Below are 22,643 nucleotides of genomic sequence, written 5' to 3'. Positions count from 1 at the left end.
TGATTCGTGATTCTATTTAATAAGACTTAATAATTGTACGTAATACATGTTAAGTACTTTCGCGAAGACTGTGATGAATTATGTTATGTTTACTAGGTAACTTAATTAGACCTGCACGAACTCTAATCTAGGGTTGTTTTCTGGTGTGCGTAAGTGGATAAATTGATTGTTAAGTGTTCGAAAATAATAGTCGTAGACCTTCGCGAAGGTCTAAAGGTTGTTTAAATAGAGTTGTAGTACCAAGCCCTAGGGGCTTATAAATCTATGTAAAGGCATATCTAGGGAGCTAAAAGACATCACACTAATCTCTGGATGTGGAAACATGGTTCCAACATCCCTCCATACTACTCCAGGTGAGACTAGAGCCTACGCTACGTAGGTTGTTGCCAAAAGGGCTAGTAGTGTAGGGTTTTGTTGGTTAGCGTAACTAATTTTGAACCTGGATCAGGACCCCCTAAGCCAAAAAATGGTTCTATTACAAAGACAAGGATCTACATGAAGGATATGTGTGATGTCGCATCACTAGAATCTCACCAAGAAAGAAATTAAAAAGTGGTTGGATTGTAAAATTCACGAATCCGTGGCATAGGAAAATAGGAATCCATGGCTGTCAAATGAGCAGTAGTTGGATAGGTATTTGTATACGTAGACACATAAAATTTTCTTCTGCACCTTCCCGATGGAATTATATGAGTGGTCAGCTAAGTTGGCAGATGGTCAAGGAAGGTGGAAGCTTGACGGTCCAATAGTGTGGAATCCAAAACTTTTTCAACGATTAGAGGCCTCTGAAGACAAGATCACGCAGGTTGTTGATCACTGGCTTGATCGGATTATAGCAGGATTTGTTACAGGGCTCATGGTTGATACCTTGGTCATCTATAGCGAAGAGGAGAAAATGTTTTTCAAGGGACTATGAGGTAAGTATCTAAGATCTTTGAATACCTAGATAAAATGTTGTTGTGTCAAAAACGAGTGATGCCATTACTTTGTTGTTCAAATCTATGCGAACTGCACGATTCTTTAGAGATTGAGAAAGAGCATGACTAGAGTATAGTCCTTTGATTGGACCTCTTGTAAGTGACGATGAAGGGGCGGAACCGACTCCACTGTGAAGCACTCTTCATCTAATCACTCAGGGGTTACCTCGAATAAATCATCCATCCACTCCACCTCTGCCTCCACGCCCACCGCATACACCTTTTCCCACACCTCCACCTCCACCACCATCATCCAACGTGTTGAATACGATGAAGCTATCGATCTTCAATGGAATTGGAAGTGAAGATACAAAGCATTTTCGGTTTGTTGCAGATGTTGTTTGGACTGCGCAACATATTATTGATAATAACATAAAGAAATCACAATTGGTTACTGCCTTGCAGGATCATGTGCTAACTTGGTATATCAAGTTTTGTTTTGATCAACCTCTAGCATCACTAACAGCTATTAAGGTTTCTTTAAACAACGAGTTTAGTAAGCCTAAGTCTGACTCACAGTCAGTAGTCAGATTTAAGGAAATCATAATGAGGGTTGATGAGATGCCTTGGCAATTATATCAAAGGTTGAGATGTGTGATTCGAGAAGCTAACACGTAGCTCACAGATGGTTATCATTGCAAATGGTTTATAGCTTCGGTTCTGCCCGACCTGAGGATTGCTTTGTCATAATAGAAGATAGGAACTCAAGCAGAAGCCATAGAAATCGCGATGAGATTGCATGCAATTCCCATTCAAGATGCGACCTTGGGGGTACACCAGATTCACTCTCAGCTATAGAGCCTCTTCTTAGAATTGAAAATATTGAAGAAAGACAAGGAGGCTAAATCAGAGGTGCATGCGGAAGTCTAGTTTCTGAAGTGTAAGAGCCAGGGGCATGATAAAGACCACGATCTTGTATTCATGAATTATATTACAGGAAGGGGACCATTTCCCCTAAATCCAAAAGCCCCAACAGGGCCGGGCATGGGGGCTTCACTATGGTGCGCTATTTGTTAGGTCGCTAGAAAAGACACAACGAATATTTGTCATTTGCTTCAAAATTTCATTCAGACACCCCAATAGTTTTTTGTGACTTCTGTAAATATGTGGGCCATGATGAACGCCACTATCATAGCTATGAGATGATGATGGAAAAAACACCTACATACTGGATGCAAGCTGAAGCTCGACCTCTAGAGTAGGGCACCAGAGGAGTGCACGGAGGTTATCAGGGATGAGGACAAGGCCGAGGAGGAGGAGGGCCAAAAAGAGGTCAGGGACAAGTTATTTGTTACAACTATGGAAAAACATGGCACTACATGTTTTAGATTCATAATTAGACATGCCCATCATGTCAATACTGCAACCAACTTGACCATACTATAGAAGAATGCCCAGTCTTGATAGCTAAGATGCAGGAAAATAAAGTGCAGCCTCAACAGCCTATGCAGAACTTACAAATGATGATATCTAAGCCCTACGAAGAGGACCAGAGCATGAATATAATGCTAAGGAGTGGAATAGAGACTAGTGATGATAAGGGTAAACAACCTAAAGAAGACGGATGGGTCCACAAGGCCCCAGAAAAGGAAGTTGGATTTGATCTGGAGCGCACTAAGGAAACTTTTATGGAAGCCAAAAAGAGCTTCGCTAAGGCCTCCACCTTAGGAAGCTAGAAAAAAGTGCAAGAAACCAGCATGCCTATAGAGGTTGATCCCTTTGTCCTTACCACGTTCTGGAAAGCTACATGAAACTGTTGCGTGACAGCAAAGCTGTGAAAGGCCTACAAGAGTTAATAAAAAAATGCGCTGGCAAAGGACACCACGTAGTTAGAAAATCTGCTGAACATAAGGCAAGTGCAGGGTGCGAGATGAGGCTCACCATGAACATAGGAGATTATGAGATGGACCAAGTCTTCTTGGATCTTGGGTTTGCGAACATTTTGCCAAAACAAACATGGGAAAGAATGGGGAGACCTGCATTGGAGTGGTCTCCAATTTAGGTCAGAATGACGAACCAGTAGAAGATCATCCCTATGGGACAATTATACGGAGTCACATTTGATATAGAAGGTGCCAGTGCCATGGTTGACTTTGAGGTGATAGAGATCGTTGATGACAATAACCAATGCCCTATGCTCCCTAGGCCATTAAAATGAATGGGGTAATCAACTTGAAGAAGAGGACAATTTCATTTGAAAGGAAATCCCTTCAAGTTGCATTGTCGTTGGACCCTGCAGAAGGAGTGCGATATACTGAACCAGTCCGCGATTATGAGGAGAGTGATGATGAACTATATCGAATCTATAAAATAATAGTGCTAGATCAGGACTGGATCAATCCGATGGTAGATGGGAGGATCGTATGGGATCAGGAGAGATTTTGCACCTCTGATTCAGATGAAGAGTTGAAAGATTGGCATAATCGTTTGCATGAAGTATCCATGCTGCGATGCAATATGATGACAAAATTGTTGTGATTTGTTTTGTCAGATGTAAGAAACTTACCTTCTTATGATTGGTTAACTGACATGGATAATTTTTTGGATGCATTTGAGCATGAATTCCTTGAGGATCACCACTTCCAAGCATTATATTTGGCACTACGTGCTACACCAGCACGATGGTGGGGTACATACAAGGATAGCTTTGATGGATGGTGGGATTACAGAAGAATGATGAGGTTACTGTTTGGGTGACCTAACACTAGATTGGCTAAGAAATATATTGGGAAGGATGACCCACACGATCAACTAGTGAAATGGGCTAAAGCTTATGGAACGGAGCTACAGCAGAATTGGGTACACTTATCTTTCCATACTTTAGATACAATTTCCATGAATTGGTATCTAGAAACAGAGATCCGCCACGACACCGCAGAGTGGGATATATTAAGGGAAGGGTTCTTATTGACCTTCAGTTTTGAAGATGGCTTCGCGAGCATCGATGAAGCCCTACATGAGATTAAGGTAGTTATCTTCAGAACACCGCAAGAACCTATGGAGTGGGTCCAACCAGATTGGAGCACCCAGATGCACCATGCGTTGGAATGCTATAATGTGACCACCGAAGAAGATAATGAGGATCCAAGGAACATTAATATCCCAGAAGCAGAAGGGTATCGTGAAGTCAAAGGTCTGCAAATAGAAAACCTGAACATCACCGTGCCATTGAAGACAAATTAAGTAAACATTGGTATTGAAGTAGAACCGGAGTTTGGAAATATTGGGGATTACTAGGACGATGCCACTATGGATAAAGTTGTTCATCTACTCTCTGAGTACCATGATATTTTTTCTACCAATTTTTCAGACTTGAAGGGCATAATAGGTGACTTGGGTGTCATGAAGATTACTTTGAAACTAGGTACAAAGCCTATTAAGTAGAGGTCGAATCATCTTAATCTCAAATAAAAGGAAAAGGTTCATTGGGAGTTGAATAAGATGCTGGAGGCGGGCATCATAGAACCTGTGGAGAAATCTGATTGGGTGAGCCCGATGGTGGTTCAGGAGAAGAAATAGAAGGGCGAAATAAGGATTTGTGTAGATCTAAGGAATCTTAACAATGTCTGTCTCCATGACCCATTCCCGATGTCATTTACAGACGAAGTATTGGATAACATTAGAGGGCAGGAGGCCTACTCCTTTAGTGACGAGTTTTCATGGTATCATCCAATTAAGATTGCATCAGAGAATAGGAGAAAAACAACCTTCGTGATGGAAAGGGATTGTTTCCAGTATACTGTGATGCCGTTTGGACTCAAGAATGTGCCTGCGATATTCTCTCGTGTTGTTATAGAAGTGTTTAAGCAGTTCGTCCATAGGTTCTTGGAAGTATACTTTGATGATTTGGGGTTGTTTGGTTAAGTGAAGTGCCATGTAGCAAGTCTGTGCCTGACGTTGGATACATGTTGCAAATATCAAATCGCGCTAAATTTGAAGAAATTCCTATTTTGTGTTCCCTTTGGAATTTTGCTTGGTCATGTGGTGTGCAAGCAAGGGTTGATGGTGGAACTTGCTAGGATTGTGGTGATAGTGAATTTGGAGGACCCGAGAAGTGTTAAGCAGTTGTGTGCTATCCTGGGAAATACATGATTGTAGGTTTTAACCTTGTACAGAAATTACCTGCATACAAATTATAAAACACAGAAAATAAACAATGCGAGGACATAACACATAAAACACATATACACAGATATTTTCCCTTGGATCCAAAAACTGAGACTACTAGCTTGATTTTTCATTATTTTCCTTTCAATGTTACAATACATATTTATACATGCCGAAGCATACAATACCATGGAATGAAAACCATCACGTCCAAAACCATGGACCGAAAACCATCACGTCCAAAACCATGTGCGAAAAGCACACACAAAACCATAGGTAGGTCCACCCAACCTAATATAGGGTCTGAAACCAAAATATTTTAGGGCACTTCCGCTGACCCCATAGAGTGGGGCTACCTGCACCACTCAAACCCCCTATGACTCCCCCCACTACGTAATCAATGCAACAAAGGGGGGGCTCTGCCCCCCTCCTAACACCTCGATTAACTACGTGGGCTAGTCGTGGAAAGAATATGACATAACCCAACATTCTCCCACTTGTTGTTTTCTTTCCACAGGGGGCCACAAGAGAGCTTAGTCATTTATCCAGCCCTGCAATGCCCATTGTTTCTCTACACCAAGATAACTTCTCAGAGCTCACATATTTTGTCAATGCATCTGCAGTATTCTTCAATGTGTCCACCTTTACCAGAAACACCTTTTTGTCTTCTATCATATCCCTCACAAAGTGATATTGAACATCAACGAACTTTGTCTTTGAATGATATGCAGAGTTCTTTGCCAAGAAAATTGCACTTTGGCTATTAGAGTCTATCCTTATAGCTCCCTATACTAACCCCATACTTAAACACAATCTTTGCAACCAAACTGCTTCCTTGCTTGCATGAGTGTCTGCCATGTATTCTGCCTTTGTAGTTGATAGTTCCATTACATATTGTTTCTTACTCATCCAACTGACTGCACCTCCAAATAGGTTAAAAACATACCCACTTGTAGAGATTCTCTGATCCAGATCTCCAAGTTAGTCTGCATCAACAAAGCCACTAATATCCAACACTTTGTCCAATCCTAGTCTTCCTTGGTAGCACAAAGCATAATCACTAGTGCCACGCAAATACCTAAAAACCCGCTTCACTATTGTCCAGTGCTCCTTCTGTGGTTTTGACATAAACTTACTCAATAATCCCATTGCATGTGCAATGTCTAGTTTAGTATAGACCATCACATACATTAGACTACTGACTGCACTTGCATATCAAACATGGGACATGTCCTCTTCCTCTTCTTACGTCTTGGGACATTGTTCAACAGATAACTTCACACCTACAGGAATAGGAACCTTCACCGGTTTACTATCCTACATATTAAACCTCTGAAATATTGTCTCGACATACTTCCTCTCATTTAACTAGAACTTCCTCTTTGTCTGATCTCTTTTAATTTCCATGCCCAAAATATAGTTTGCAGCACCAAGATCTTTTATGTCGAATTTGGAGGACAAATGGTTCTTCAAATCCTAGATAATTTCTTTTTCATTTCCAACCAACAACATATCATCCACATACAACACCAGATAAATAACACGGTCACCAATTAATTTAAAATACACAGTGATATGATTTGCTTCTGGTGAAGCCAAGTCCCCGTATAAATGTATCAAATTTCTGGTACCACATCCTTGGTGACCATTTTAACCCATACAGAGACTTACTTAACTTGCATACTAGTTCTTTCTTACCCTTCACAACAAAGCCTTCAGGTTGCTTCATGTAGATCTCCTCTTCCAGATCCCCATGAAGAAATATTGTCTTCACATCCATCCGTTCTACCTCAAAATCAAAAGTAGCAGCAACAGATAAAAGTAATCTAATAGAAGCTACCTTGGCAACTAGAGAAAAAATATCACCAAAATAAATTCCTGACCCCTAGGAATAACCTTTTGCTACCAACCGAGCTTTGTATTTCTCCACCTTTCCTTCTGCATTTGTCTTCTTCTTGAACACCCATTTTCTCCCAATGGGTTTCCTTCTAACCGGCAACTCCACCAGATCCCAAGCCTCATTTTTGTTCAAAGATGCCATTTCATCAACCATGGCCTCTTTCTAGAGTTTTCCATCCTCTAAATCTACTGCTTCCTTCATAGTTTTGGGATCATCATCAGTAATAGATAAATAAAAATTTGAATAGAAAGAAGATGGACTATACCTTTCTGGATGCTTTCATTCTTGAACTGATCTTCTCACACCCAGAGTTTGTGGCTCTTCATCTTTTGATTACTCCTCTGCTGTAGAGTGTAATTCTTCCTCCTTTAGCTCAAACTCTATTTTTCAAGTTCCTTTGGTTGGACTTCATGTTTAATAACATCTTTTACCTCTCTGAACACCACATCTCAGCTGTACACAACCTTCCTTGTTATTGGATTCCAAAGCTTATAACCCTTTAAACCATCCTTATACCCAATAAAGATTTACTCTTCATATTTACTATCCAACTTGGTTCATTTCTCCTTTGGAACATGTAGATATGCATCACATCCAAATACCCTCAAATGTGAAAGAGAGGGTTTCTTACCATTCCATACCTCTGTGGAGTCTTATCCTCCAATGCTAATGAAGGTGACCTATTGACCAGGTAACATGCTATCTCCACTGCCTCTGTCCAGTATTCTTGTCCTTACCTGACACCACATAGCATGCTTCTTGACCTTTCCATCAACGCCTTGTTCATTCTTTCTACAACTCCATTTTTCTCAGGCGTGTATGTAGTAGTCTTTTGTCGTGCTATACCACACTTCTTACATAATTCTTCAAAATCCTTACTACAAAACTCTCCACCGTTATCTGTCCTCAGCACATTTATCTTCTTCTCTATCTGGTTTTCCACAAGAACCTTAAATTATTTAAACTTGTCAAAGACTTCAGATTTCTTCTTAAGGAAATATATCCATGTATTCCTTGAGAATTCATCTATAAAGGATACACAGTACATAGACTTACCCAGTGATGGAACCTTCATAGGTCAAAACACATTACTGTGCAAAAGCTCTAATATATGTTTCGGCCTCTTACCACTAGAGGGGAAACTCACCCGATTCTGCTTCCCATATACACAATTTTCACAAAAATCAAAATCCAGAGAGCTATTACTCATACCTTCTACCATACCTTTACCATGAAGTATTCGAAGGCCCTTCTCTCCAATATGTCCAAGCCTTTGATGCCACATCATGGTCTTCTCTCCAGAGACCACTATATTTTCTGCTCCACTTTCAGGAACCATAGAACTATTGCACCCATCAACAACGGTGCTACCTTGGAGCTTGTACTATCCAGGTTTAGATGTCTGAAGATCTTGATGAGTGACCAAGGCATACATTTCTTGAATAAGACTATTGAAGCACTAACTAAGGAATTCCAGGTTTATCACCAGAGGATAACTCCTTATCATCCTCAAGAAAATGGAAAAGTGGAAGCTTTCGAAAAGATTCTGGAGGCATTAACCAACATATGCAATATGAATAGAGATGACTGGGATTTTAGAATTCCAACGATGCTATGGGAATATAAAACAACATGCAAGAAATTGACAGGGAAGACATTGTTTAGGTTGTTAATTAGACAAGAGGTAGTTATGCCTATGGAATACATTGTGCCAAGCTTGAGAATTGTAGTTGTCACAGATATGGAAAACCCTGACATTATGAAGGGGAGATTGTTGCAGATACTAGCTCTAGAAGAAGATAGGTTCGTAGTAGTGTTCCATCAGCAAGTACAAAACGCAAGGGATAAATCCTAGAAAGACAGGGATATCAAGAAGAAGACATTCAAGAAAGAGATATGGTATTATTGTATGACAACAAATTCATGAAGTTCCCAGGAAAATTTAAAACACACTGGTTAGAACCATATAAATTCAAGCACATCTCTGATGGTGGTGGAGTTCAGCTCGCGAAGTTGAATGGTCAATTTATTCTAGGATGAGTGAATGGTCGTAGACTAAAGATATATAGGGATGGTGTTTTCCCTCGAATGTCACACTGAAAATTGAAGGCAAGGAAGTCTTAGTGCCACCCACAGTTGAAAGTGGGCATAGGACTATAAACTACTCCGCAGAATGGGACTTCGCCAAAAGAAGATTACTACATGATATTCAAGAATATGACGAAGTCTGAAGGAACTACAAAAAATAAAAGGTGACTGCACCAAAAGGAAGGGTTAATCAAAGTTGGGTGGAAATATGACCGTTGGAAGGAAAAAGCTACCATTAAAAGGAAATTGCAATTAAGGGACAGAGAAAAGAGCATTTATGAAGCACAACTGGATGTATCTAGCCCCATACATGCATTAAATGAGAAAATCTTGAAGCAGTCATGAGGCTAGAATTTAAATTTGTTATAAAAACTACATCTCATGCCAAATTTGACACTTTTCTTTCTGGAGAAATTGAGAAATTACATAGAAGAGAGCTATTGTATGTCTAAAAGAAGTTTTGAACAACTTGTTGGAATATTTTAAAAGAAAGTATTAGTGGGTATTATGGAGGCACAAGGAGAAAAGGTACCCATGTCACCAAGACGCCAAAGGTTGCTAAGAATGTAGATACCCACGGAACAATAGACACAAAAGAAGTAGGAGAAGAGACCAATTGAGGTCTCTGGGGCGGAACTCAGAACATCCCCAAGGAAGAAAACACGGAGAGAAGTTCACACGAAGAACAAATAAGATAAGGGGAAGAAGTCGATGCAGAAAGAAAAGAATTCGATATAGTAGAAGGTGCATCAACATATCAATGATAGTGAAGAGGAGGCTGAGTTTCAATGCATGCAAACAGGGGATGAAGATTTTCCCATTATGCTCCCACCTTACATGTGACCAAGGAAATCAAACGTCAATCCGGTTAAGGAGCCCAAGGATGGAAAGTTGGACGTGTTCACTCGTTGCTACTGGAGGAAGTGTCATTTGAGGGTGAAGTGTTGGGGAGGATCCCCCAGCTAAAAATGGAAGACTAGGACTTTTATTATCGAATAAAATACCTTCATTTTAAACCAATTAGGTATTTGAAGCAAGTTTGGAACCCAAAAAGTGGAGTTATGAGGCTAGAACTATTCTAGTGGGCTGCAGGATTATAGAAAGCGAGCCTGCTGAACACGCTAAATGTGCCACACTTCGGTCGAAGCACAACTAGTACAATATGTGTGTGGCATCTCCTTGTACTGGTACATTATGCATGCATTTGGCTAAGGACAAGGATACTGATTAATGAGATGTTAATCAGAAAAATAATAGTGTTAGCTCACAAGGGAAAAGACCCCACAGAAGAACTTGTGGGCTAGAATAAGGATAAGGAGATGGCACAAATGATGAAGGAAAAGTTTGACTTAGTGAAGAATTTGCGGGGATATTTCATCAACTCCATTGATGACTAAGGATTTCATCTTTCCATGAACATCTTGGCAGGAAAGATAATGAGGAAGTATAGGACTAATGAGGTTCCTATAGTGGTAGTATCTTTGGTTGCGCAGTCCAGTGCAGGGATCTATTTTAATTGGGATGCCTACTTGTGGAAAGAATTTTTGATAAACTGAATGGAAGCACAAGAAGAAGGGAAGCCCTTCCACTGTGCTTGGTTGTCAATATTCATCATGTTGATCATGTGGAAATAACCAAAAGACTCGCAGTTTCCATCTGTCGAGCTGGATGTTTGTGAGGCAGTGAGGTATACCTCCCTCTAGATTACTAAGGAGACGATGCGCGCAACAGAAAATAGGATTTTCATTTTGGTGATGGAAATGGATCTACACATGATCATGAATCAAAATCCAAGGTTTTCACCTAGCTTGTATAACCAATACTGTCACATTGCATATTTCAAAGCAGATTTCCACTGATATTATGTGAAGGCGAAAAAGGACCCAACTAAGACATGGCACCCATTGTCATAATTAGTAACTGAAGATGATTTGATTCTCGTAGTATAGCAGTGGTCATAAGAATGGATGACTCTACTAGGTGGAGCAGTTGGAAAAGAGAAGGGTAACCTATAGGATGCAGGTACAAGTGAAAAGGATGCAAAGGTGGAACAGAGGAAATTGAGCAAGAGCATGAGGAGCCCCTTAGTGATGCAGGAGTATCAGTGGAGTCACATTTCATTGTCATAAGGAGAGACACAATTGTTTCAGGAAAAAGGAAAGAGAAGAAGCTGGTTAATACCAAGGACGTAGAAATGCTTTTCCTCATTGATGGGGACATCAACGAGATCAGAGAGAAGGTCCAGGAGATCACGGCGGAGACCTAGGAAAGAATTGATGATATATATAGAGTGATCTTGACTGAAGTACATAAATGAATCATGGAGCTGAAGGCGTTGATGCAAGTAGAAAAACAACCAAAACAAAGAGCTCAGTCACTATAAGTAGAAAAAAGAATAGAAACGCAATTTGGTGTTAGAATTGTGTAGGTGCCAATTGGGGCACTTCACTGGTATTCACCGGAGGAAAAAGAGTGAGCTGAAGTATGGAATATTGTAAGCATAAATATTATCATGCTTCCCAGTGAGATGTTGCATGAAATCCATCAAAGTTTAACAACTGAGCTGAAGCAAAGGGAGGAGCGAACCTTGGCGATGACAATGCAGACGGAAAAGGAGAAAATAGTTGGAGGAGGTGGCTAGGCACAAAGATTATGAAATTCAGTGATAAGAGAAGTTAGAAAAATCCATCCAAGAGAGTTTTAGCATAGTCTCTGATGTGAAGATCAATGACGAGGAACCACCAGCAGAAAAGGTTGCGAATCTCACCCTCATGATCAAGGAATCAAAGAATACATTGGCGAAGCTCAAATTTGATTATGAAGTGCATATATTAGAGCTGCAAAAAAACGTTGAAGCTAGCCACACCAATAAAAATATGGGAGCAGAGACATAAATATTTAAAGGTAGCATTAAAAGACATCTTGATAGAGTGACAGACTACGGGAAGCTATTGGATGACATGATGTAGATTTTGACCTCACTACAGGAGGATCCAAACATCCAGAAGATCAAGGAAGAGTTACAGGTAAAGAAGAAGTAGCATGACAAAATCTTGGTAGCTATAAAGACCTTACAAGTCTTGCAGATACTCATCATCATTAATGAAGGGAAGAACCTCCAAAATAAGATATATGAGATTTGAAGGAAGGAGAAGATATTACAAATAAGGACTCAACCATGGTAGGATGAGGTGCTCAAACTATCTCAGGTAGTGGATGACAGGCTCAAAGAATTAAAGAAAAGGGAGGTAGAGATACTACAGAAGGTTGTTGGCCCAAACACAGAGGCATTTCTGGAAGAGATGCGCAACAAGGAGAAACAAACGGCAGAAACAATCTAGTAGTATAATGCCATATACAATAGAATTGCGGCAAATATCAAAGGAACCACAACTCAGTGACTTGTGATGAGTTATGAGTGAGTGTTGGGCGCCTGTTGGTCACAGCCCAAATTGGTCCAAGTTTTGGGCCAAAGAATCCACATTTGAGGACCAGAGTGTGTGGAGTTGGCGAAGTTTTATTCATCACGCAGTGTTTAGGGGATTTCAGGCTAGTCAAAAGCCCCTTGTTTTGTAACAGTTTTCGAGTATTGGTCATGATTTCGTTGAATCTGTGATATATGGACCATGGTTTTTGTAATGATGTAATGTATATAAGGTTATGTCATACTTTGTAATATAATTATGAAATAATAAAATATCATAAGTATATTGAATATTTGTATTTTCATTTGAATATTTGTAAACCACCTGCAGCTAGGTGTGCAGGTCAAAGAAGTATATGTATTGAAGATCTTTATTACTAAAGAAGAAGTTTGGCGAAATTATTGTGTATCTTTCTGTGTTAATTCTCTGTTGTTGTTATTATCATTATGCAAGCTTTATTGTGTGAAATAATGCATGGTATATTTCTTTCTATTATTTAATGCATTAAGAGTAACTCTGTAAAGTTAATCATCAACATGAAGTGATTCATGTACGCAAATTTGTAGGTAGGTAGAAAACATAAGTAAATACATGGATGCAACAGCATGCATATCCCTCTTATTGCGGAAGCCTGGTTCTACAACCTCCCATAACCGCTTTGGGTGAGACTATGATCTGATTGTAGGTCATTGCTATAAGGGCCAGTGGTTGAGTGTTTTGTTGGTGTGTAGCACACTCTGAACCTGAGTCAAGCTCCTTTCAACCAAAAATTACTCAATTCATCACTTAACAAATAAGAATTATATTTGAACATGCAACTCCATCTAGAATTAGCACATGAGAGTCATAACATATTAAATGTACATGCACAATGAGACACAAATCTTCACATCACATAGGAACATAGGATATCTAGTGGAAAACCCCCCTCCGGCACAAAACTCATGCTTCCTGTTGTTGCGCTGCTCAATATATTTTATTATCTGTTAAGAAAATCATTACATAGTGTTAGGGCCTAAATCTACCTCAGGCTGAGAAAGGTAGGATCTAGGGTAACATCAAACCAAGCTTAACCTAGTAGCTAGCCCTACCAGGTCGGGACAGGGCTCTCTCCTGTCAATCTCAGCAGAAATGATTAATGAGGCTTGAGATGACTTGAATGAAGACTGATTTTAGGCTAGGTATTTGTGCAAAAGGGCATGATTGAATTTGATGATGTTTTGTTGGCTCAAATGGAAAGGCAGTTTTTGGGTCTTGGGAATGAGGGTCAGTTTTGCAGAGGTCTCAATGGGGTAAGGTAGGCAAGTGATTTGATACTGAAAATTGCATGAAATGGAAATATTTAGACAGGTGAGAAGTTGAAGAGGGTAATAAAACCTCAAGGATCCTCTTCAAACAGCAGAAAACATCAATAACTAAGGAAACCCTAAGTAGAGCACTGCAATTTCATGGATTCTACCTTTATCCTTGTTTGTTTCGGTTAAGAAGAAGAAAGAGAGATAATGACATACATAAAACACATATAAACTTACATTTATAGAAGGAAACACAATATCAAAGCAGCATGCCACATGAATCCCATAGAGTGCTACAAACCACTCGTCTGTTCCTTAGCCAAAATTGCTGACATGAGTACACAATAAGCTTCAAGCTTTCTCAAAAGTAGAAACCATGATAATGACTGAAAAAACATAAGATATAGGCAAACAACAACTAATCCTATCCTCCAGGGGTAGAGCTCATGATTTTAGGAGCTATTCCAACTAATTCTAAACTGATAACTACAAATTAGGCAGTGGAACAACATGCCTCTGAAAACTAGGGAACTTATTCATTTAGTTGCAAACTAACTTTTCATGGATGAATCTACCTTCATGAGCAAAACTTTGACATAATTACATCAAGATCCATCAATTTACATTAAATTACATCATAATTTTACATTAATAAAGAGGAAAGTCAAATTGTCAAGGAACTAGGCGAAAAACAGAGTATACTTGGTCAAACTAACAAAATTTTCCCTATGTGTCGCACTGATTTCTCTATGCATAACACCTATTTGCAACCAATTTTGGAGGCCTTCTCGGTGTCCAAATTTGCTCCAAGTGTTCTTGTTAGAAATTTCTACCTACCTTCTATCCAGATCAAGTGGAATGTTTGAATTTGGCCTCCATTTGCCCCTCCAAAACTGATTTCCCCCAACACTGCTTCCTGTGTATCAAAATAGGGGCAGTAAGGTCATTTTTTGCGTGTTTTTGACCTTTTTGGGGGCTCAAAACCTGTCAAAATTTCTTGGCCATTGGTAGGCAGGCATATTTCTCCAATACAAATCCGAATATGTTGAGTTTTTTTTCATTTGGAGGTCTCCATCAAAAGCGAGCACCAGGTGGCGCAGTGCATTGGGCAGAAAATTCTGTGTTTTAGCCCAAAAATTTCAAAAATGCAAAAAGTGTCCCAAATTTTTTGAAATTTGGGTTAAGTGCTCTCCATCAAGTGCTGTGTTGGGCCAAGGAAACCTCAACCAAGATCTGAAGCTTATCTCGTTCTCTTTTCCTCCTCGATCTCTTCTTCAATTTTGCCGTCAAGCTCCTAATTCTAGCTTGGCACACCATATTCCTTGACAAATAATGATATGCCATGTTTCTTAACATATTCTTCTCATTGATGGCTTTCTATAACCTCCTCTTCAAGTGGATATTAGTCCTCTCCGACCAAGACTCACGATCAGCATTGATTTCTTGCTCAAGCGTTGTGAACTTGACTCTCCTTCGTTTGGCAGCTTACCGGTTTTCTCGTATGTTTCTAAGCTCCGTTATGGTTTGTTGATCCTCTAGTTGCTTGTTTCTTTGTTCCAGGTACCTTATTATCCACTCAGCTCTTTCCAAGTTGAGGGATAAAGCATTGATGTCTGCCTGTTGCTCTTGGATGACTTCCTTGAGCTTTGAGCTTTGTGGGCCCAAATCAGTGTCATCATCCTAAATCAGAATCAAATCAGTCTCCTGCTCACCTGAAGGCCCCTCATCCTGTAATGGCCTCTTGCCCTTGTCCTGAACCTACTATGCTGATGAAGGAAGCGAGACCCCTTCCACCCCAGGTGGAGATAATACTCGCTTTGCTGTTGCAAAAAACTGTCTAGTGCCCTTTTGATATGTGATAAATACCGGCACACTAGCAGTCTATGTCTCATGACCCTCCTACTAATGAGAAGGTCCACCTGTCTCATGAAAAGTCTCTAGAGGTACCTGAGGAGCTATGAAGAACTTGTGAGAAATAAAATCCTCCCATGAGATTCCCTGCAAACCAAGCTGATGCATGACCACAATTTTGATGAGCACAAAATGGTATATACTGTTAAACTACTACTAAGGAGTCTTATGTTGTACTAGTGTGGTCATCTTCTCAATATTTTGGCACATGAAGTAGGGGAGATTCATCATTCTCACCCTGGTAAAGTGCATCAACAATTTCATATGATAAGCATATAGGCGAGAAAACCGGCCCTCACAGCTGAAATATTTCATTATGAGTTTCATCAAGGGAGCATATGAGTCTTTCAGGTACCAAAAGGGAAACAGTCTGCTGAGTTGCCTCAAATAAACGAGCTTGATGTATAGTTCATAGTGTTCCCTGTCAATCTGCTACCTTTTATTCCACTGCTCTCCGACATTGGGAATGTCGGTTGCTAGAGAAATAGACTCCAGTGTCAAGCTAAATGTCACACTAGCTAGAGTGGTTTGGCCATTATGTAGATGAAGCACAAATAACTGGGCTAACTCATGATGATATTAGACTCTAGCAACCATCTCACAGAACTAATAACAGGATTGGTGTTGGAAGCATGTGATAGCAAGAGGGCAGGCCTGCAGCTCAGCAAGTGAATTAGGCTCCTCTCTTATATATTTTCCACCCCTGTGAGGTCTCCTTGGTGCATGCACTTCTATAGGAGAGTCACTCTATGTCTCTTCTTCTCGGTCATATGAAGGATCAAGTTCCATGCTTGCTAATGTGTGAGTTTTCTTAATGCGTATGAAGAGATTTATGGTGATTTTAATGTTTTATGCCGCCAAGGGTAAGAATATGTGAGGGACTATGGCTGGGGAGGATATGAGGGGTTTTGGGACTATTATGACAGGTTTTGTGGGAAATAGGGGATTAGGGAACAATATGGAAGCTTTAGGGACAACAATTAGGGTTTGAGGATTTGTAATTAAGATTTGGGAGAATGGGATTTGGGGATAGGGGTAAATGATTTTTAGGAATATGGGAGCTTAGGGAATGGCTGGATAAGCTGAGAAAATAAATGGAGGAGTGACAAAGTGAGGCAGTGGTAGAATGAATTTGGCAGCAAAGTGACAGTGCAAACCCTAGGCAATGATTTTTGAGAAAATGTAAGGAAATAGGGTTTGATTTTCTTCACACAAACATCATAAATTTTTTAAGAAAAATTCCTTCACTAGAAAGGAAAAGACCTCAACTTACTTGCACACTTGAAGACTTGAGTGATTTTGGCAATGTGAGAGAGTTTTTGAGAAAATCAAGTTTGGTAGCTCTATGCACCGCGCCTCCTATGTGCACCACGCCAGTTCAAAATCAACACTGAGGAGGTCATCCCTATGCACCGCGCCTGTTGTATGTGTCGTGCCTCTCACCCAGTGCACCTAGCCTCCAAAAATGAATGCTTTTGCTGCAATTTTTCCAACATGACTTTCTACTTGATCAATCTTTCTTTTTGGAATTCCAATGAGCTTTTGAATTGTAAAAAATGATTTATATACTAGAGCTTTTGATTTTTTCTTCATAAAACCCACTTTTATAATGTTTGAAATGTGACTTACTTTTTCAACTCTATTTTTGGGCAGTTTACTTTATTTGTGCCTTTGATGAACTGAATGACTTGATTTTTTTGTTTTCCTTGCAAGGGATGGAGCTGCTGAAGCTTGGCAAGGTGACCAGGGTTGCCACTAAAGTGATTTACATATAAGAGAACTGAAATTACATGAATTTATACAACAAAAACCTAAAATACTTTGTTTTTCCTCAAAACAGGGTTTTGAGGAAAAATACATTTCTGAGCATGAGATTATGAAATTTATTGGTACTGGAACTTTATTCAACCTCCTCATGCACCTGCCGATCATTATTGAACATTTTGAAGACTTCTTTGATGAATCCCTAGACCTAATAAAACTGAAACCCTAGAAATGAATCTTGCAAATTTAAAGACAAAAAGTGACTGCAAATGATCTTGATGAATGGAAATGGGCCAGTAGGTAAAGGACATGAGGGAAAATGTACAACAAGCCACTATCGTCAGATGATTCATGATCCTAATGGAATGCATGACTGAGTGAAACACCTAATATGCAATGCAAAAAGAGAATTTGATCTCTGACGGAGGGATGAAGATACCGACACTAACATTGGCTCCAATGGGGATGGTAGCTCCTTGGAGGTGCCAAGAACTAAAGATCTCTGGGAAAGCAGGCAGTTTTTTCGTCCATTGGGCTATGGAGTCAATAACTTCGAAACACCCAAAAACCAATTAGTATGAAACTTTGACTCAAGACTCATAGTTGAACTGACTTAATTCAAAACTAAAACAAGACTCTCAAAAGATGAAACTAGACACTCAACTGAAACTATCTTTAAACTGAACTAACTAAAACAAAAAATGACTCAAGACTGAATTAACTAAAACAAGAACTTACAAAACTTTTAAATGGCAGCAGGCCATCAAGATTTGAGGGCTTCAAATCATGATGACAACCACCTGCTTACTGATGAAATATGTATAATCATGTGAAGTGGGACTTCCAATGTAACCAATCCAACAAATGGCTACTCAATGAAATTCTGCTCTCTCTTTCCTCGAGCAGGCAGAATGATGTACATGTAGAAAACTCACAATAACAATTGAAACAAAGGTTTATTCTAACAAACCAGCCCACATTCATCGTCTCTGGTGCTTTCAAAAGTATGCCGAAGGGATCTTGAAAATCCTGAAGCACTAGCTTGTCTTGAGATCCAGCATCAAAAATACAAGTACTCCCTTCATTTTGATCTGAAAGAACAACTAGCTGCTTAGTGATAGGAAGGCAGAGAGAGGTATAAGCTTCTGCCATCTGAGTGTTAGCTGTAAATTCCTTGACCATGAAAAATTCTGGCATATTGTCTCTCTCAAGCTCATATCCCTCTTAAACAAAAAATAATCTTCATGATCATCAAACATGACAACCTTATCATCTTCATGAAAGAAAATATTATCTGTTCACTAATTTATAAGGCTAATTTCAAGACTATCATCATTTTCAAAAGAGGAAGAAGTTTCACTCACACCTCCTTGATCATGTGCAAACTACAGACCTGGATTAGCTTGGGCTGGAACCTGACCTTTCAGGAGTAGATCTATTTCATCTTCAGACAAACGAGATAATGTTTTTTGTTTTCTTTTGCTCAAACAGTGATTGTCTTCATGAAATAACATTTGAAAACATGAAAAACCTGAATGATAATCCTTAATTCCCTAATAATCTGAAATTTGAAAACATTGTTGATCATCTTCATATGACATGGCAATCAAATTATCATTTACCACTGAGTTATTGAAAGAAGATTTTTCACTTACTTGAAAAAAAATTTCATGAAATGACTGGATTACCTACTCATGAAGGCTTGGGTTAGTAACTTTGTCTTCTTCATTCCAGATGATCTCAACAACAAAGCTCTCCTTCATGGGATTCAGACCAAGGTACTCTTGATCATCAGAATATGAATCTAGATCTGAAATAGCCGACTTGAATTTATCACATTCCGAAATTGAAACTTGACTTTCCTGCATACTGTTTTCTTCTATGGACAAATCTGAAATAAAACCTTCTCTTTCATCATTTTCCATTGTACTAAGATCTTGATCCTGCTACAAAGTTTCCTGAGCATCTTGATGAGTATCCTCTAAGTTCTCTTTATACTGCTGAAATGGGTTTTCATACAGAGCCTCCATGACCTCATCGTCCATGAAGTTATCATCTTCATAAAAAATTTCAAGATTTTCAATAAAACTATAAACATGTTTACAATAGTCCTGAACTAAGGTTAAGGATGGATAAGATTCTTTATACCTTTCAAAGAACATGGCATGAAAATCCTTTAAACAGTAAATACAAGCAGGTGGCAAACCTTCATACCAAGGTCAGGCTTCACCTTCCATAGTGGCCATGAATATCTTCATCAAGCAATCTTTAGGAAAATCAACCTTCAACTTGTGAATATACATGTGAAATCTAACCAGATGTAAAGCAGCGTCCTTCCTATCATCATCTTTAAACATAGGAAAATTCCTTTGCCAATCTACGTTAGGAATTTTATTTGGGAAACCTGGAATGTGATCTCAGATCATGGGAGCATACCTTCGATCCAGCGAAACCATTTTGATAACAATGAATTCACCAAGAAATTCTTTAGGCTACTGGTTCTTGGAGTTGCCATAAAAATTCTGAAGCTTGGGATTCTTCGACACTGGAGTCACCAGGAGAATGATTTCAGCCTTCATATGTGTTTGGTTGTTGTCCACCATCAACAATAAGATCTAACTTGATTCATGTACTGGGGCAATTTGCAAGTTAGATGTCCAGCTTATAAGACTAGACCGGAGATTGGCTAAAGTTAATTTTATCTACTTATGCACTCGCAAAGAAATGTGTAGTTCGAAGGCTTCCTGGCATAACTTTAGGGTTCGTCTGTAGTTTATAAAGCAATAAAACTAATAAAAAAATAAGCTTTTCTTCCCCAATATGGTCACCACTATGTTAGGGCCTAAATCTACCTCAGGTTGAGAAAGGTAGGATCTAGGGTAACATCAAACCAAGCTTAACCTGGTAGTTAGCCCTACCAGGTCGGGAGAGGGCTCTCTCCTGTCAATCTCAGCAAAAATGATCAATGAGGCTTGAGATGACTTGAATGAAGACTGATTTTAGGCTAGGTATTTGTGCAAAAGGGCATGATTGAATTTGATGATGTTTTGTTGGCTCAAATGGAAAGGCAGTTTTTGGGTCTTGGGAATGAGGCTCAGATTTGCAGAGGTCTCAATGTGGCAAGGTAGGAAAGTGATTTGATACTTCAAATTCCATTAAATGGAAAGATTTAGACAGGTGAGGAGTTGAAGAGGGAAATAAAACCTTAAGGATCCTCTTCAAACAACTGAAAACATCAATAACTAAGCAAACCCTAGGTAGAGCACTGCAATTTCAATGGATTCTACCTTTATCCTTGTTTGTTTTAGTTGAGAAGAAGCAAGAGAGATAACATAATACATAAAACACATATAAGCTTACATTTACAGAAGGAAACACAATATCAAAGCAACATGCCACATGAATCCCATAGAGTGTTGCAAACTACTGGTCTATTCCTTAGCCAAAACTGTTGAAATGAGTATAGAATAAGCTCCAAGCTTTCTCAAAATTCCAACCATGCTAATGATTGAAAAAACATAAGATATAGACAAACAAAAACTCATCCTAGCCTCCAATAGTTCAGCTCATTAGTTTAGGAGCTCTTCCAACTAATTCTAAACTAAGAACTACAAATTAGGCAGTGGAACAACATGCCTCTAAAAACTAGGGAACTGATTCATTCAGTTGCAAACTAACTTTTCATGGATGAATCTACCTTCATGAGTGAAAATTTAACATAATTACATCAATATCCATCAATTTACATTACATTACTTAATAAGTTTGACATTAAGAAAGAGGAAAGTCAAACTATCAAGGAACTAGGCGAAAAACAGAGTATACTTGGTCAAACTGAGCAAAATTTCCCCTATGCGCCGCGCTGATTTCTCTATGCGTAGCACCTGTTCGCAGCCATTTTTGGAGGCCTTCCCAGTGTCCAAATTTTCTCCAAGTGTGCTTGTTGGAAAGGTATGCCTCTCTAATATCCAAACCAAGTGGAATGTTTTAATTTGACCTCCATTTTCCCCTCCAAAACTGAGTTCTCCCAACACTGCTTCCTTTGTGTCAAAATAGGGGCAGTAAGGTCATTTTTTGGGTGTTTTTGACATTTTTGAGGACTCAAAACCTGTCAAAATTTCTTGGCCATTGGTAGGAATGCATATTTTTCCAAGACAAATCCAAATATGTTGAGTTTTTTTCATTTGGAGGCCTCCATCAAAAGCGAGCGCCAGGTGGCACAGCGCATTGGGCAGAAACTTCTGTGTTTTAGCCCAAAATTTTCAAAAATGAAAAAAGTGTACCAATTTTTTTGAAATTTGGGTTGACTTCTCTCCATAAAGTGTTGTGTTGGGCCAAGGAAGCCTCAGACAAGATCTAAATTTTATCTTGTGCTTTTTTCCTCGATCTCTTCTTCAATTTTGCCTTCAAGCTCCTGATTCTAGCTTGGCACACCATATTCCTTGACAAATAATGATATGCCATGTTTCTCAACATATTCTTCTCATTGAGGGATTTCTCTAATATCTTCTCCAAGTGGATATTAGTCCTCTCCAACCAAGACTCACGATCAGCATTGATTTCTTGCTCAAGTGTTGTGAACTTGACTCTCCTCCGTTTGGCAGCTTGCTGATTTTCTTGTATGTTTCTAAGCTCCATTATGGTTTGTTGATCCTCTAGTTTCTTGTTTCTTTGTTACATGTACTTTATTATCCACTCAGCTCTTTCCAAGTTGAGGGATAAAGAATTGATGTCTGTCTGTTGCTCTTGGATGACTTCCTTGAGCTTTGAGCTTTGTGGGCCCAAATCAGTGTCATCATCTTGAATCAGAATGAAATCGGTCTCTTGCTCACTTGAAGGCCCCTCATCCTGTAATGGCCTCCTTCCCTTGTCCTGAACCTACTATGCTGATGAAGGAAGCGAGACCCCTTCCACCCCGGTGGAGATAATACTTGCTTTGCTACTGCAAACAACTGTCTAGTGCCCTATCAATATGTGATAAGTACCGACACACTAGCGGTCTATGTCGCATGACCCTCCTGTTGATGAGAACGTCCACCTGTCTCATGAAAAGTCTCTGGAGGTACCTGAGGAGCTGTGAAGAACTCATGAGAAATGAAATCCTCCCATGAGATGCCCTGCAAACCAAGCTGATGCATGACCATAGTTTTGATGAGCGCAAAATGGTATATACTGT

This window comes from Pinus tabuliformis, chromosome 4_2 (genome assembly GCF_031772625.1).
Source record: "Pinus tabuliformis cultivar Carrire ecotype Pingquan chromosome 4_2, CPIR1, whole genome shotgun sequence".
NCBI classification, from domain to species: domain Eukaryota; kingdom Viridiplantae; phylum Streptophyta; class Pinopsida; order Pinales; family Pinaceae; genus Pinus; species Pinus tabuliformis.
The sequence above is the reverse complement of the archived record's forward strand: the minus strand, read 5'-3'. Positions refer to the sequence as shown.